The sequence below is a fragment of the Ceratotherium simum genome, chromosome 26 (assembly GCF_057802395.1).
Source record: "Ceratotherium simum simum isolate JZ-2026a chromosome 26, ASM5780239v1, whole genome shotgun sequence".
In the NCBI taxonomy this organism is placed as follows: Eukaryota; Metazoa; Chordata; class Mammalia; order Perissodactyla; family Rhinocerotidae; genus Ceratotherium; species Ceratotherium simum.
In genome coordinates this window covers 8449924-8462607 of record NC_141925.1, presented here as the reverse complement: position 1 = coordinate 8462607, position 12684 = coordinate 8449924, and the positions used below count along the sequence as shown (strand labels likewise).

The window sequence follows — 12684 nt, the reverse complement described above, 5'->3', positions numbered from 1 at the left end:
CGCGGCCTCAGCATGGCCGGAGAAGTGGTGCGTCGGTGCGCGCCCAGGATCCGAACCCGGGCCGCCAGCAGTGGAGCGCACGCACTTAACCGCTAAGCCATGGGGCCGGCCCTATATGGTATATTCTATTGCACTTATATTTAAGTATATATGACAGATCTCATATCTGAAATATTTAAAGGATATGACACATGTATCTCTTGTATTAATAGGGTGACCAGCTTAACCCATTTTGCTGGAACTCTCCCAGTTTTAAAACTAGTTAGTGACTCCAGTTAAATCATATTTGAGCATATATGATATATCTCACATACGAAATGTATGAAAGATACATATATATCATTTCAGTTGGATAGGTACATTGGGTTCACTTTCTTCCTTTTGTACTGCAACTTTGAAAGCAATCATTTAAAAGACTCCTCTAGATTGATAACAAATTGGAAGGACTACTCTCGTATTAATAAGGAGCCTTGCTGCAATAGACTCTAGAGCTTTGGAAAGCACCTCTCCAGGATAATAATGCTCACAGATCTTGGAGTGGGGGAGTGCTGGAGAGGAGTCAGTGGAGAAGCCCACTCCCTGCTTCTGAGTGGGTCAATGTTGACATTCCTGATTCCTTCATTTGTTGACCCCTCTTCCACTGAAGCATGCAGGATGGCTCTTGACGGTAAGAGACCCCTTGCTGCGAGCCAGAATAAGCAGTGTGTGATTGTAGAAGTTCTTTGTGGATCTAATTAGGATTCTCATAAACTGCTCTGAGCCACTGGATGGGCTGCTAATATCCTCAGCACTGCCCTTGTCAGCTTCCCGGCTTAATATCTTTGGGCTGACATCAGGGTCCCAGGAAAGCTGGACACCCCCACAGCTTGGGTGGAGATAACCACTCACGCCTCCACTCCCAGGATGGGCATATCCCTGAGTGGCCTCTGCAGCCCATCTTATTACGGCTGACTTAGGAATGGTATGGCAGTGTGGGTTGAGGAAATCACCGCAGACCCCCTCACTCCTATATATTTTCCCCATTCACCTTTCTCCAGGGTCTGAAATTCCACCAGGCAAGCATGAACTCTTCCGTGCAACTCCCTTTGAAAATGGGGCTCCTTTCTCCATCTTCTCCTAAACCCGTTTCCTGATTTGATATCTGACCCATCCCGTAGCCCATATACCACTTCATGAAGATTTCCTTAAAGACCACAGCTCTAAACTAGATACACTTATAAATTATAAACCCCTTTAGCTCCGTGCTTACGCATTCTTCTGGCATTTAGCAAAGCAAGACAAGTGAAGGGGTAAGATGGAAGGTTCTACAATTTCTTAGCTGTATAACCTCGGACAAAGTAATTTCTCTGAGTTCCAGTTTTCTTATCTTTAAATTGGAGTTCTTTAGGGATTAAATGTGGGTAAAAAAAAAAAAACAAACATAAACAAACTAGCCCAGGGCTTGGCACATATGAGATGCCTACTCATTGCTGACTGCTCGACGTCCCCTGGCCCACCGGAGTGCACTGCACTGTAAGTCCCTTGAGGGGATACACTATTATGTCCATTCTTGTTGCACCCCCCCACCAGGACTCACTATTGAGCTTGGCACACAGTAGGTGCTCAAATAAAACTCATTGAGTGGATGAATAAACAAATGAATGGATTTGAAAACATTACAGACATACTTTTGCAAGGCTTATTTCATCAATTAAATATCTTCTCTGATGAAGGGGATATTTTCTTTAGGAAGGACATTAGGTATCTCTAGAGAGAGAGAGATGCAAAGAGGAAATCACTGTCCAATATGACAACCTTTGAAAGCCTCTGACCCCGTATTCACTACAAGACAGAAGCAAATTCCTCCATTGTCTAATCTGTGTGCTATAGTAGTCAAATATCTCTGTTTTACTTTTTCTTTTTAACAATTTTCTGGAATGCATATAACCAACAAGATTATATATTCCCTGGCTTTTAGAACTGAAGTGGATCATAAATTGTTATTGAGTTTGTGATTTGTGATCAAGGAAGTACAGAAGAGAGTGTTTTCCTTAGGGTTTGGCAAACTATGGCCATGGCCCAAATCCCACTACTGCCTATCTTTGAAAATAAAGTTTTATTGAAACAGTCACATCCATTCATTCAGGTGTTGTCTGTGGCTGCTTTCACACTACAATGGCAGAGTTGAGTTATTGCAACAGAAACCATCCGACCTGAAAAGCCCCAGATATTTCCTATCTGGCCCTTTACAGAAAAAGTGTGATGACTCCTGGTCTTAGACTGTCTAGAGAAAGATAAGAAGGGCAGCGAAGACCTAAAATTGTAGCTTGTCCGGGTCTCCTAAGGGAAGGGAGAAGATTGAAAGGAGAGGAGTAAGAAAGAAGGGCAAGTAGGATGGGAGCAAAAGAGGGACAGAGATGTATGAGAGGAGAAATAGAAGGGAAGAAAGGACGGGAGAGGAGGAGGAAAATGATAAAGGGATAAAGAAGAAGAGAACAGCCAAAAAGGAAGGAAAGAGGAAGAAAAAGAGGGGGAGGGAAGGGAGAGATGAGGAGGCCAAGAAAGGAAGGAGTGGAGAGGAGAGATCAGAGAGAGATGAGCCCTAGGGGACCAGTCAGGCAACATCCAGGCTGGGCGTCTACAGAGCAGGCTGGATTTGTTCCACTGAGCAATCAGCCACATTGCACTGACCAAGGCTGAGAGCAGTCCACTGCCCCATCTCCACTCGGTCGTGGAGCAAGGCGCAGACCACCGACTGACTCACTCCTGCCTCAGAGACATCTAATCTGTCTCCTGCTAGCTTCTCTTGCCAGCAGTTCTTCGTGACAAAGGTCCCTGTGTCCTCAGATGACTCAGCAACACCCTATTGCAACCAGCAGCCTCAGCCCATTTAAAGAGATAAACACCAAAGTAAGGATAGGGGATTTGGAGGAGAGGAGGTGCCAAGAATCTGAGAACTCCCTTTGAGGGGAAGAGACAGTTTTCCATTTCTGTAAATGGAAGTCATTCAGCAGCTACCATTATCATTGTTATTTCTATGGACATTTATAATAATAGGTAACACCTATGGAGGGATAATATAGGTCACAACATAATCTCAGTCTTTATATGTATTGATTTCATTCAGTCCTCACAGAGATTAAATGGCATGAGTTACGATTATGAATCCCTGTTTACAGATGAGGAAACCGAGTCACAGATAGGTTAAGTAATGTGTCCAAGCTAGTAAGTGGCAGATCTGAGATGGGGACATGGGCAAGCCAGCTCCAGGACCTTTGCTCTCACCATTATGCAATATTGCTTCTCCTTTGTCTGTTATAACCCTCACAGACATCTTGTAAGGCAGGTTTTCTCATTTGGAAAGGGGCAAAGCTGTGATTTAAATGTAGACAGGTCAGAATCCAGATTCTGTATTCCTTTCTCTTGCACAGCATTGGCCCCTGCAGATGATACTGGGCAAAATCACTTGGCGACAGAGGTTGAAGGTGGGAGACAAAGTGACATGCACTTTCTTTCATTTTTCCACGGTGAAGGAGACTTGTCCATGCCCCGGGCCTTGGCACCATGGGAACAGGCTCAGCCTAATTTTTGAGATCATTCAACCCTGGCGGTTTGGGGAAAACTCAGGACCCAGAAGCAAGAGATGAGAAGGAATGAAACAAGGACAGAATGTAATTAAGAGGAGTCGGATGTTTGGCCCCAATACAGGCTTGCAGAGCAGCCTCTCCAGGTTCACAAAGACCCCTCTTGGTTGCCGGAATTGCTTGTTCCCCACAGGGCTCCCAGGAGCTGCCTAATCCCCAGCATTTCAGAAAGTTATTGTTCCTTGCTAAACGTGTTTTAATCAGATTGAGACTTCAAAGGCAGAAATCACAGTTTGGGCTGAGCTGGGCTACTCGATAAGTCACTAACTTTCTAATCAAGTCAGCAAAGACCGGGTGCCATTGACGAAGCCCCCCAATTTATCCACCCATTTGCTCACTCATTCTCCCTCTAGACATTCATCCAACAAAGAATAACTGAACAACTTCTAAGCTCCAGATGGTGGGATATAAAAATGATTAAAGGCTTGTGATCTATTGCCCTTAATATTTACCTTACTTATAAAGATGCTGTTGACACTTCTGTGTCCATCAGACTCACTTGGGGAGCCTGCTGGAAATGCAGATGCCCAATTTTCACCCTGTGGGGCATTTTTACATCCTCTCTGAGTGATTCTAGTAAACAATAAGATTTGAGAACCACTGTTTAGAATAACAATATTTAGCATTTAGAAGCGTCTTATTCTCTGATTGGCAAGTACTGGATACAAATGTCGGCGGCCATCAGCTCACTCATTTGGGGTCCATGAAATTGGAACTTTGCCCTGTGTTTTATTCCTCCTTCTTCTCTCAGGGCTCCTGATTGGGTTTCCACATTTAGAGACCTTGCAGATTGTGAAAACCTGAGGAATAAATGGTGTGAACTTGTAAGCATTAGCCTGCACAGTGACCACAAGAAGGAATATCGAATGGAAGAAGCAGTCAAAGAGGCTTTGTTGTTCAACTTCCTCATCCAGAAGGGAACAAAATAGACATGAAAGTGTATGTTTCTTCCAAAGATTTCGTTTTCATGTATTGACTCTGACAACAGTGTTAAAAATAAAGCAGACAAGACTGAAAGACCCACGTTGGGGCAGAGAACGAGCCAGTGCTTCTGTTGATTCAATTCAATCTGGAACCAGATTTGGCCCAATGGCTCTCCTGATTCCTTACTCAAATAGATGTGGTCTCATTTGAAAGCACCAGGGAAGTGTGGCTAGAGACCACTACTGATGATGGGTTGACTAAGTCTAATTTTTTCCTGTGGATTTCATGATGGCTTCCACTCCATGTGGATGACTTTTACGTGCACAGAAGCCTCACTTATACACAAAGTAGCAGCTTTGATGATATTACCCAAAGGGGGTGATGATTAAGGACCATTTTGATGTCCCAGCAACTAAGTCACTTTGACCCTCCTATGATCTAAAAATGAAGTCCAGAGCAAGCTACTCATTTGGAAACAAAATGTTTTCAAATGGAAGAAATGTGTCAGTCCTAAATATAAATTAGCAATAAAGGGCTTAACTGCTTCTTCCCTGGCCTGTGACCAGATGGTACCATAAAAATTAGACTTGTTTATCTCTCTCATAATTTTAACCAGAGACATATTTGGAATAATGATGGAACAGTACTTACTCAAGAAACAGATAAAATCTAGAAATATCCCAGAGAGCTGTTGACTCTCCCTTTGTGTTTAAAGCTCCGAGAGTTTTCATCTGCGTAAGTTCGAGGTGAATTTCCCGATAGGTCCCTTGAGATGCAGAGAGGCAGTGTTTATTGTCAATCTGACACCAGGATTAGAACAAGGTCAGCGATGTCAAACTCGTGCCTGACGAGCAGTGAATCGCTCAAACCGGGGAAAGTCAGTTGTCAAGAGAACCATCAAAGCTGAAATAAGACATAATGAACGGCTTGCTGGTAAGTTAAACACTGATGTCAGAACTCATGCAGGATTTACGGGATGGATAAACAGCGGCCCCAAATCCCTCTCAATCTACATTTTTTAAACACTTTTATTTGAAAAGGCTATATAATATGCATATAAAATCACCCCAATCTACTACCTTAATGTAATTGTTTTTAATTTAGATATTACCTTCTGGTCCTTTTTACTTGCAGAAACATTTCTTTATATAATTATAATTATTGCTTATATACACTTTTATATTCTACTATTTTCAGTTACCATTGTATTTTAAACATTTTTTTCATGTTGTTACATAATCTGGTCCTCACAATTATTTTAATTTTTGCATAAAATGTCATGATCCTTGTTAAACCACACTTCACTACATTATTTTCCTAATGTTAAACATTTCATTTTTTGGCCAGTATAGATAATGATGGAAGGAACGTCTTCATGCCTTTCTTTTTTCTTTTGAATTGTCTATTTATAACAAACTCTTAGATGTAGAATTTCAAGGGTTAATGGCTATAAACATTTCTGGGAATCCTGATATATAATGTCATATTAATATCCCAAATTGTTCCCATTTAAAAGTACTTCTGATAATGAATCAATGTACCAATTTTACAATAATCTAGCAGCATCGAGCATATGGTTCTTTTTGCTATTTTAGAAGGTGCAATGTGCTGTCTCAGGGTTGCCTTCATTTGAATTCTTTTGAATACTAGTGAAAATGAAAAAAAAAAGTGAGTTGTCTTTTCATCTTTTTTGACCATTTAACTATTTTTACATATAAATTTTAATGAACATTTTATATATCTTAGTAACTTATTAAAACTTTGGTTGTAATATTTCACACAAAAAAAGTCATGAATGTAACAGCTTGGCGTGTAGTTAAGAACAAAGGCTTGGGTTCAAATATAAGAGCTGATCTTTACCAGCTCTATGACCTTGGGAAAGTTACTTACACTTTTTAAGGGCTGGCTTCCTCCTCTTTGATTTAGGGATTGTAATGGAACCAGCCTCGTCAAGTTAAATGGTATAATGTATGAGAACAGCTTGGTGTAGTACCCATCAGACAGCAGGTACCCAATAAGTGTTATAGATGATAACAATAATGAGAATCTCCTTAAATTGAGATTTCTTCTTGTTCGTATATATAGTTTCTTGAAAAGTTATTTTGATTCTTTTTTTGATTGCTTAAATCAGGATTCTGCTAACTGTGGCCCTCATTGGCCCGTTCCTGTTTTTGTAAATAAAGTTTTATTGGAACACAGCCACATCCATTCAGGCACTTTGTGTGTCTGTGGCTGCTTTCGTGCTGCAAGAGCAGAGTTGAGTAGTTGTGACAGAGACCAGATGGCTCACAAAGCTGAAAATATTTTCTAATTAGCCCTTTACAGAAAAATATTGCTGACCTCTGGCTTAAATTATAAAAGTAAAACATGTTCCTTTAAAATAATTCCAACAATGTGGAAGAATTAACATAGCTCATGCCCCTTTATCCTTGAAGACATTTTTCTTTGTAAAATTTCTAAAAAAAGTTTTTTTTCTGTTTAGAAAGTCTGCTTCCGCCCACTTTCCTTATTATTTCCTCTCTTGACCCTCAAAATGAAAGAACACCTTACACCTCTCTATGCCACTCATTTTTTTTTTGCCTTCTACAGACTATAACATACATTCATTATATTGCACAAATCTCAACGTCCAATTAATTTTTATACAACTGTGTAACTGCCACCCAGATCAAGATCTGGAACGTGAGCAACACCCCGGAAAGCTCCTGCATGGCCCCTTCCAGCCAATGTCCCCCCCAAAGGTAACCACCGTTCTGCCCTCCATGATCACGGTCAGTTTTGCCTCCTTTTGAACTTCAAATAAATGGTGGAATCATACAACTTGTATTTATTTGTGTCTTTTATGACGTTAATCCATATTAATGCATGTAACTATGGCTCATTATGTTTTCATTACTGTGTGGTATTCCACTGTACGAATATACTGCAATTTATTTATACATTTGCTGTTGATGGACATTTGTGTTATTTCTCATTTTTGTCTGTTTTGAACATTCTTGTACATTTTTTGGTACATGTAGGCACTTACTCGTTTGGGAATATATCTAGGAATGAAATTGCAGGGTCATAGAGCAGGCATATTCTCCACTTTAGTAGATACTTCCAAACAGTTTCCAAAACCAACTTACATTCTCACCAGCAGTGCACGTGGTTTCTCTGAGTGCCCTGTTTCTTCCTTCTAGGAGCCAGGAAGAGCAGGCTTGTATAACATAACTCTAGGTGTGCTCATCAGTGGCTGTGTGGTTGGATGTTGTTGTGTGATCATAGCCAGTAGTTTAGAGATCCAAAGGCTTTCTCCAGCATCCTTATTTTGTGACCCTGGTTCATTGAATTTGACCTCAGCTGCATCATTAGTAATGGAGCAAGAGGACTGTAGTGTCTGCCCCACATACTTTCCTGAGTGGGAATCTCAATCTGAATACTCTCTCATCCCCGTATGCTCTCCCACTGCTCCCACTCATGCATCTCATCCCCATCTGGTACTTTAGACTTGGGATAAGAAAGAGGAGGCCAGAGGAGCACCACCGTGCTTAATGGGGGAGCAAGCTGTCATCAAAGAGAGGTTTGAGAGCTCTCATAAGTCATAACCCAGCCCTCCACGTCACCCCACCACCCTCTATAAAAAGAGAAACCAGGTCTTCTTTCTGCTTTGGTTATGGATAGCACTGATGACAGGTATAGGGTCCTTCCTATAAGGTCTCATTTCTCCCTTTCTGTCCTTCTTCCTTCTCCTCCTCCCCTCTTCCTCTCCTCTTTTTCCTCTCCACTCTCTCCTTCTCTTTCTCCTTCATTTCACAGCCAAGTCTTGAGTGCCCACCAAGCTCCCTGCCCTGTGCTAGGCAATGAGGAATGCAGATAAACGGATGTGATCCCTTTGCATAAGGATTTTACAGTCTCAGAGAGCTTGTTGACAACACTTCAATAAAAAGGAACTGAAAGTGGTGATGTCATTTTACTTGTGAAAGAAAGAAGATATTTCTTGGCACGAGATGTGGGATTATTGCTATATTTTTCTTTCTTTTTTTTTTTTTCTTACATCCACAGCCTTTTAAAACACAAGGACCCCTTTGTGATATTAAAAAGTCCTAACACTCTTACATGATGAGTCAGAGGATTTTGAGGACTATTGATTGAGAAAATGTGCAATGTCAAAAAGTTGCTATGAACTCACTGATTCTCACAGATGCATAGGCCTTTTAAGTTTTAGCAGCTTGATCATCTATATGGGTATGAGGCAAATTGGTTTAGCAGACTCCAGAAGGGCTTGGTTTACATAGAATTTCCTAGACTTCTTGCAATTTTTCTCCAGTCATAGAATTATTTCTCACCAACTCCACCCTCCAAAGGAAAACTGTGACCGTGTACCTTGTTTGACATTTGATGGAGTTGCCCAATCCTCTCTCCTCTTTTTCCTTTTTCTCCAAGCGGCACGGGTTGGGGACCTGTGTACATAAAATTCCCCAACTCAAACTTGCATGGTTGATCATGTGGCCTATGAATTCCCAGCCAGATGGCAACAGCAGCAATGAATTCTGCAATGCTTGAGCGCCAATCCACAGAGCAGAGACCTCAGTTGGAAGGTGGTGGTAAAACATTTATGCCAAAGACAGCCTGTCTCTGCATCTAACTGGATACATTTAAGCCTAGCCCTATTTTTATTTTGGTTTTGTGGCTTCTCAGCATTATACAGAAATGGAATATTCTGACATTTAAATAAGGGAGATTTATCTTCCAAATTCAGTCTATTTGTGTCCAGAACCTTGTACTATTTCTCTCCTCCAGCCCCCTGCCCCCCACCAAAGGTATTTTATTTCTCTCCAGCAAATGGTTCAATGACCCTCAGAGATCATAGATACAGAGATGCTAGGCTCTGGGATGCTATTATTTCCAGATCTAAGTTCACCTGGCTTTGAGTCAAAAATGTGAAATTAATGAAGCTAAGGTCCCAAGGTCAGCGATCAGATGGTCTGCCTAACTGTACTCTGTTCCAAGGCCACAGACTACATCCCCACATCAGACCAGCAGCTTCCTTCAGGGGCAACTGGACAAGGAGAGGACTTGGCGTCAACCCTGCAGACCCCAAGCCATCCTCACTCCCAGGACCACAGTTCCGAGCTCACAGAGACCGAATCTGTTCTCATCAAGAACACGAGTCTGCCAATGAGGGTGTCCTAGATTTTCTACAAAGAAAGTTGTTCCTTTGCCATTTCTAATTCCACTCGGGCATCTGAGAAACCCACAGTGCCCAGTCTCTGGGCAAGACATGAAACAAGATTGAAATGGGGTCAGTTTCCCTCTTGGTGTTCACAGCAAACCCTTATGTGATCAGCGGCAACATCACCCTGACGTCTTTGGGCTATAGATGGAAGTTGGGTCCCTGTGGGGAAACACTGGACTCTATTGCTGAGATCTTTGATTGAAACTTGCCCCAAGAATCAGCCTTGATTTATGGGTTTCAGAAACTGTTCCTGACCCTTCTGCCTGGAGTTTCAGAGTCCTTCCTTTCTTGGGCTCTTGCTGATCCTCAGATCAGTGGATCACAAATGAATCAAGGAGAGGAGGCTTGTGTCATCTACAGTCAACACAGTTTTATGGGCCACCTACTATGTGCCAAGCCCTGTGCCAGGAACTGCAGGTACAAGAAGATAAGACAGGATCCCCATCCCGAATAAACTCACCTCCCACTGGGGACAACTTAGAAGCAAGGGACCATTATTCTCTAGTGTGACAGATTCTCTACTGACAAGATATCCAGGATGTCACGGAAGGAGAAACCACGGTCTCAAACTGACATCCCTCAGGGAAGGGAAGGGATGCATTCAGGGAAGATTTCCTGGAGATGGAGACCTCTGAGTTGTACCCCAAAGATAGCCATTGCCAAGTTTTCATCACAATACCATGCGGCTGGCATATCTGGAGTAAATTGTTATGGGCAATGGTGATATTGATGACAATTTACAATAGATCCTTGTCAGCAATTTCTTGCAAGTGAGTTTCTCCCAGTCACTACAGCTCCTGGGAGCAGGAGAGTTTAATCTGCATGTCCTGCCTGCCTCTGAGACCAGGACAGGACTCCAATAATGATTGTGTCACTGGGATAGAATTTATTGGTGACCTTCTGCCATGTTGTGGCACCACTGTTCTAATTTGCCATCCCCCATCCACCTGTAGCAGCCTGCCTTATCTTATATGTGAGGACACACTGGGTTTCCATGGACAGTAACTGAAGAATCTTGGGCCCACCAAGTATACAGCTTATCTCATCCAATGACCCCACTGCTCCCAGGATACCCTAAACTCCTTAACATGAAATCTGAATCCTTTGCAATCGGCTCCTGCCCTTCAGGCCTCTCCTTTGATCACTTCTTCCTTCCTCCAAATTCTGAACCATTCTCTGGTCTCAAAACACCCCATGTTTCTTGCTGCCTCCAGCCCTATGAAAATTCACTCATCTCATCTCGCCATGATTACTGGTTTGCATGCCTGTCTCTCCCGTAGGACTCTGAGCTTATAGAGGCCAAAGACTGTGTGTTATGAAAATACAGATGCCGACCATGTGCCAAGTGCTTTAGAAATGTTCTTTTTTCAGTGAATGAATGAGTGAGTAAAGCAAAACCCAATGACGTCCTCAGAGAACCAAAAAGCAGTAGCATCCTTGACTACAAATGAAACAGAACAGCAAATCCAGCTTCTCAAAACCACCCACTATTTCTTTCTGTACCGTTACTGCCTAGGGTCAGGTGTTTTGGCCAGAAACCAAGAAAAAAAAATATGTAGATGTGCCTGCTGATTTTAGAAGGATATAGATGTGGACCGATTTTAGAAGATGTATTTCAGCAAGTTCTCAGGCTTTGGACAAAGCCTAAAGGGTACAGGTTCAAAATAGACTTTTTACAACCAAGCTTGAGGGAGAAATGCTCAGGAAGTCTGAAGGCTCGTCACATTGCATGCTATAAAATCCTTTCCCGAAGCAATCCCCTTAGCTCTCAGACTGTCTTACGGAATAGAATGAAATCTAATCTGAAAAGCAACCTCAGTCCCTCTGGAAGTGCAGAGCATGAGTCTAGGGCAAATAAGGAACTGATTTCTCTTACTTTGCACATACCAGATTCTTCTTGGAGGGCCAAGCCTTGTCTCTGGACATGCATTCTTTGAATCATAGCCTCCACAGATTGGAAGGATACAGAAAGGGATATGTGGTCCACCACACTCTCCAGCTTCCCTGGCTTCGGGCAGGAAATAATGATGTCTCCAGCAATATCGGTTGAGTAATTAGTGTGGGTCTGGCACTGTGTGCATGAAAGCTCATTTCATTCCGGCAACACTCCTGTGAGGTAAATGCTGTTGTGCTCCATTTGGTGGATGCTACAGCTGGAGCTCAGAGAGACTGAGCAAGTTCCTCTACCTCTCTGAGCCTCATCTGTAAAATGGGTGTGATAATGGCACCAGCCACATGAAGTTGATAGGAGGGCTACATGTGTTAATTTTTGAAAATTGTAGTACAGTGCCTGAAGCAGAATAGAATTTATGTAACTTTGTTAAATAAAAGATTAAAAAAATAGATAAATGAATGGATGAGTGGATAGATAGATATGTAGGTGTCTGGACCAGGATGAAATGGGCGAGAGTTGAATGCAGGCAGCTGGTGCTCAGACTACCTCCTGTGGCTGTCTAGACCTTACAGGATGATTGACATGCTCCCCAAACCCTTCAGGGAAGGGTGCTCCCTTGTGTAGCTCACTCTAGTGTTTTCTACCTGAAACATTCTTTCTTGTGATTTGCTGGAAGGTGTCTACCTGAATTTTCATTCATTCCTCTTTGCAAATCTGAAACCCATGGCTTCTACCTTGTAAGTGAGTGGATAGATAATGTGGGAAAAACTCCGTGCTCATGCGTGGTCCTGCACTGTCTGTCTCCTTTCTGTACAGGATTTGGTCTGACCAACTCTGTACATTTCACGCAGCCTCTTGCAGCATCATCCAGGCAGCTAATGGAAGCAAGTCTCAGACATACGCACAGTGCTGTCTCAATTATTCTGGCGTGTTCCCTTTCAGATTTTACGTCTTTCGGGCTCCCGACTCTTGAAGCCCCACCACTCTGCCTTTTAACTGGCAACATTGGGAAGGAGAGAGCTGTG

The 12684-nt window shown here is 42.4% G+C and overlaps 1 protein-coding gene across 1 annotated transcript in view; it reads left to right on the top strand.

The window, feature by feature from the left end:
• GRIN2A (glutamate ionotropic receptor NMDA type subunit 2A) overlaps positions 1-12684 on the top strand; it is a 150156-nt gene that overhangs the window by 123438 nt on the left and 14034 nt on the right. The gene's annotated exons all lie outside the window — the stretch shown is intronic.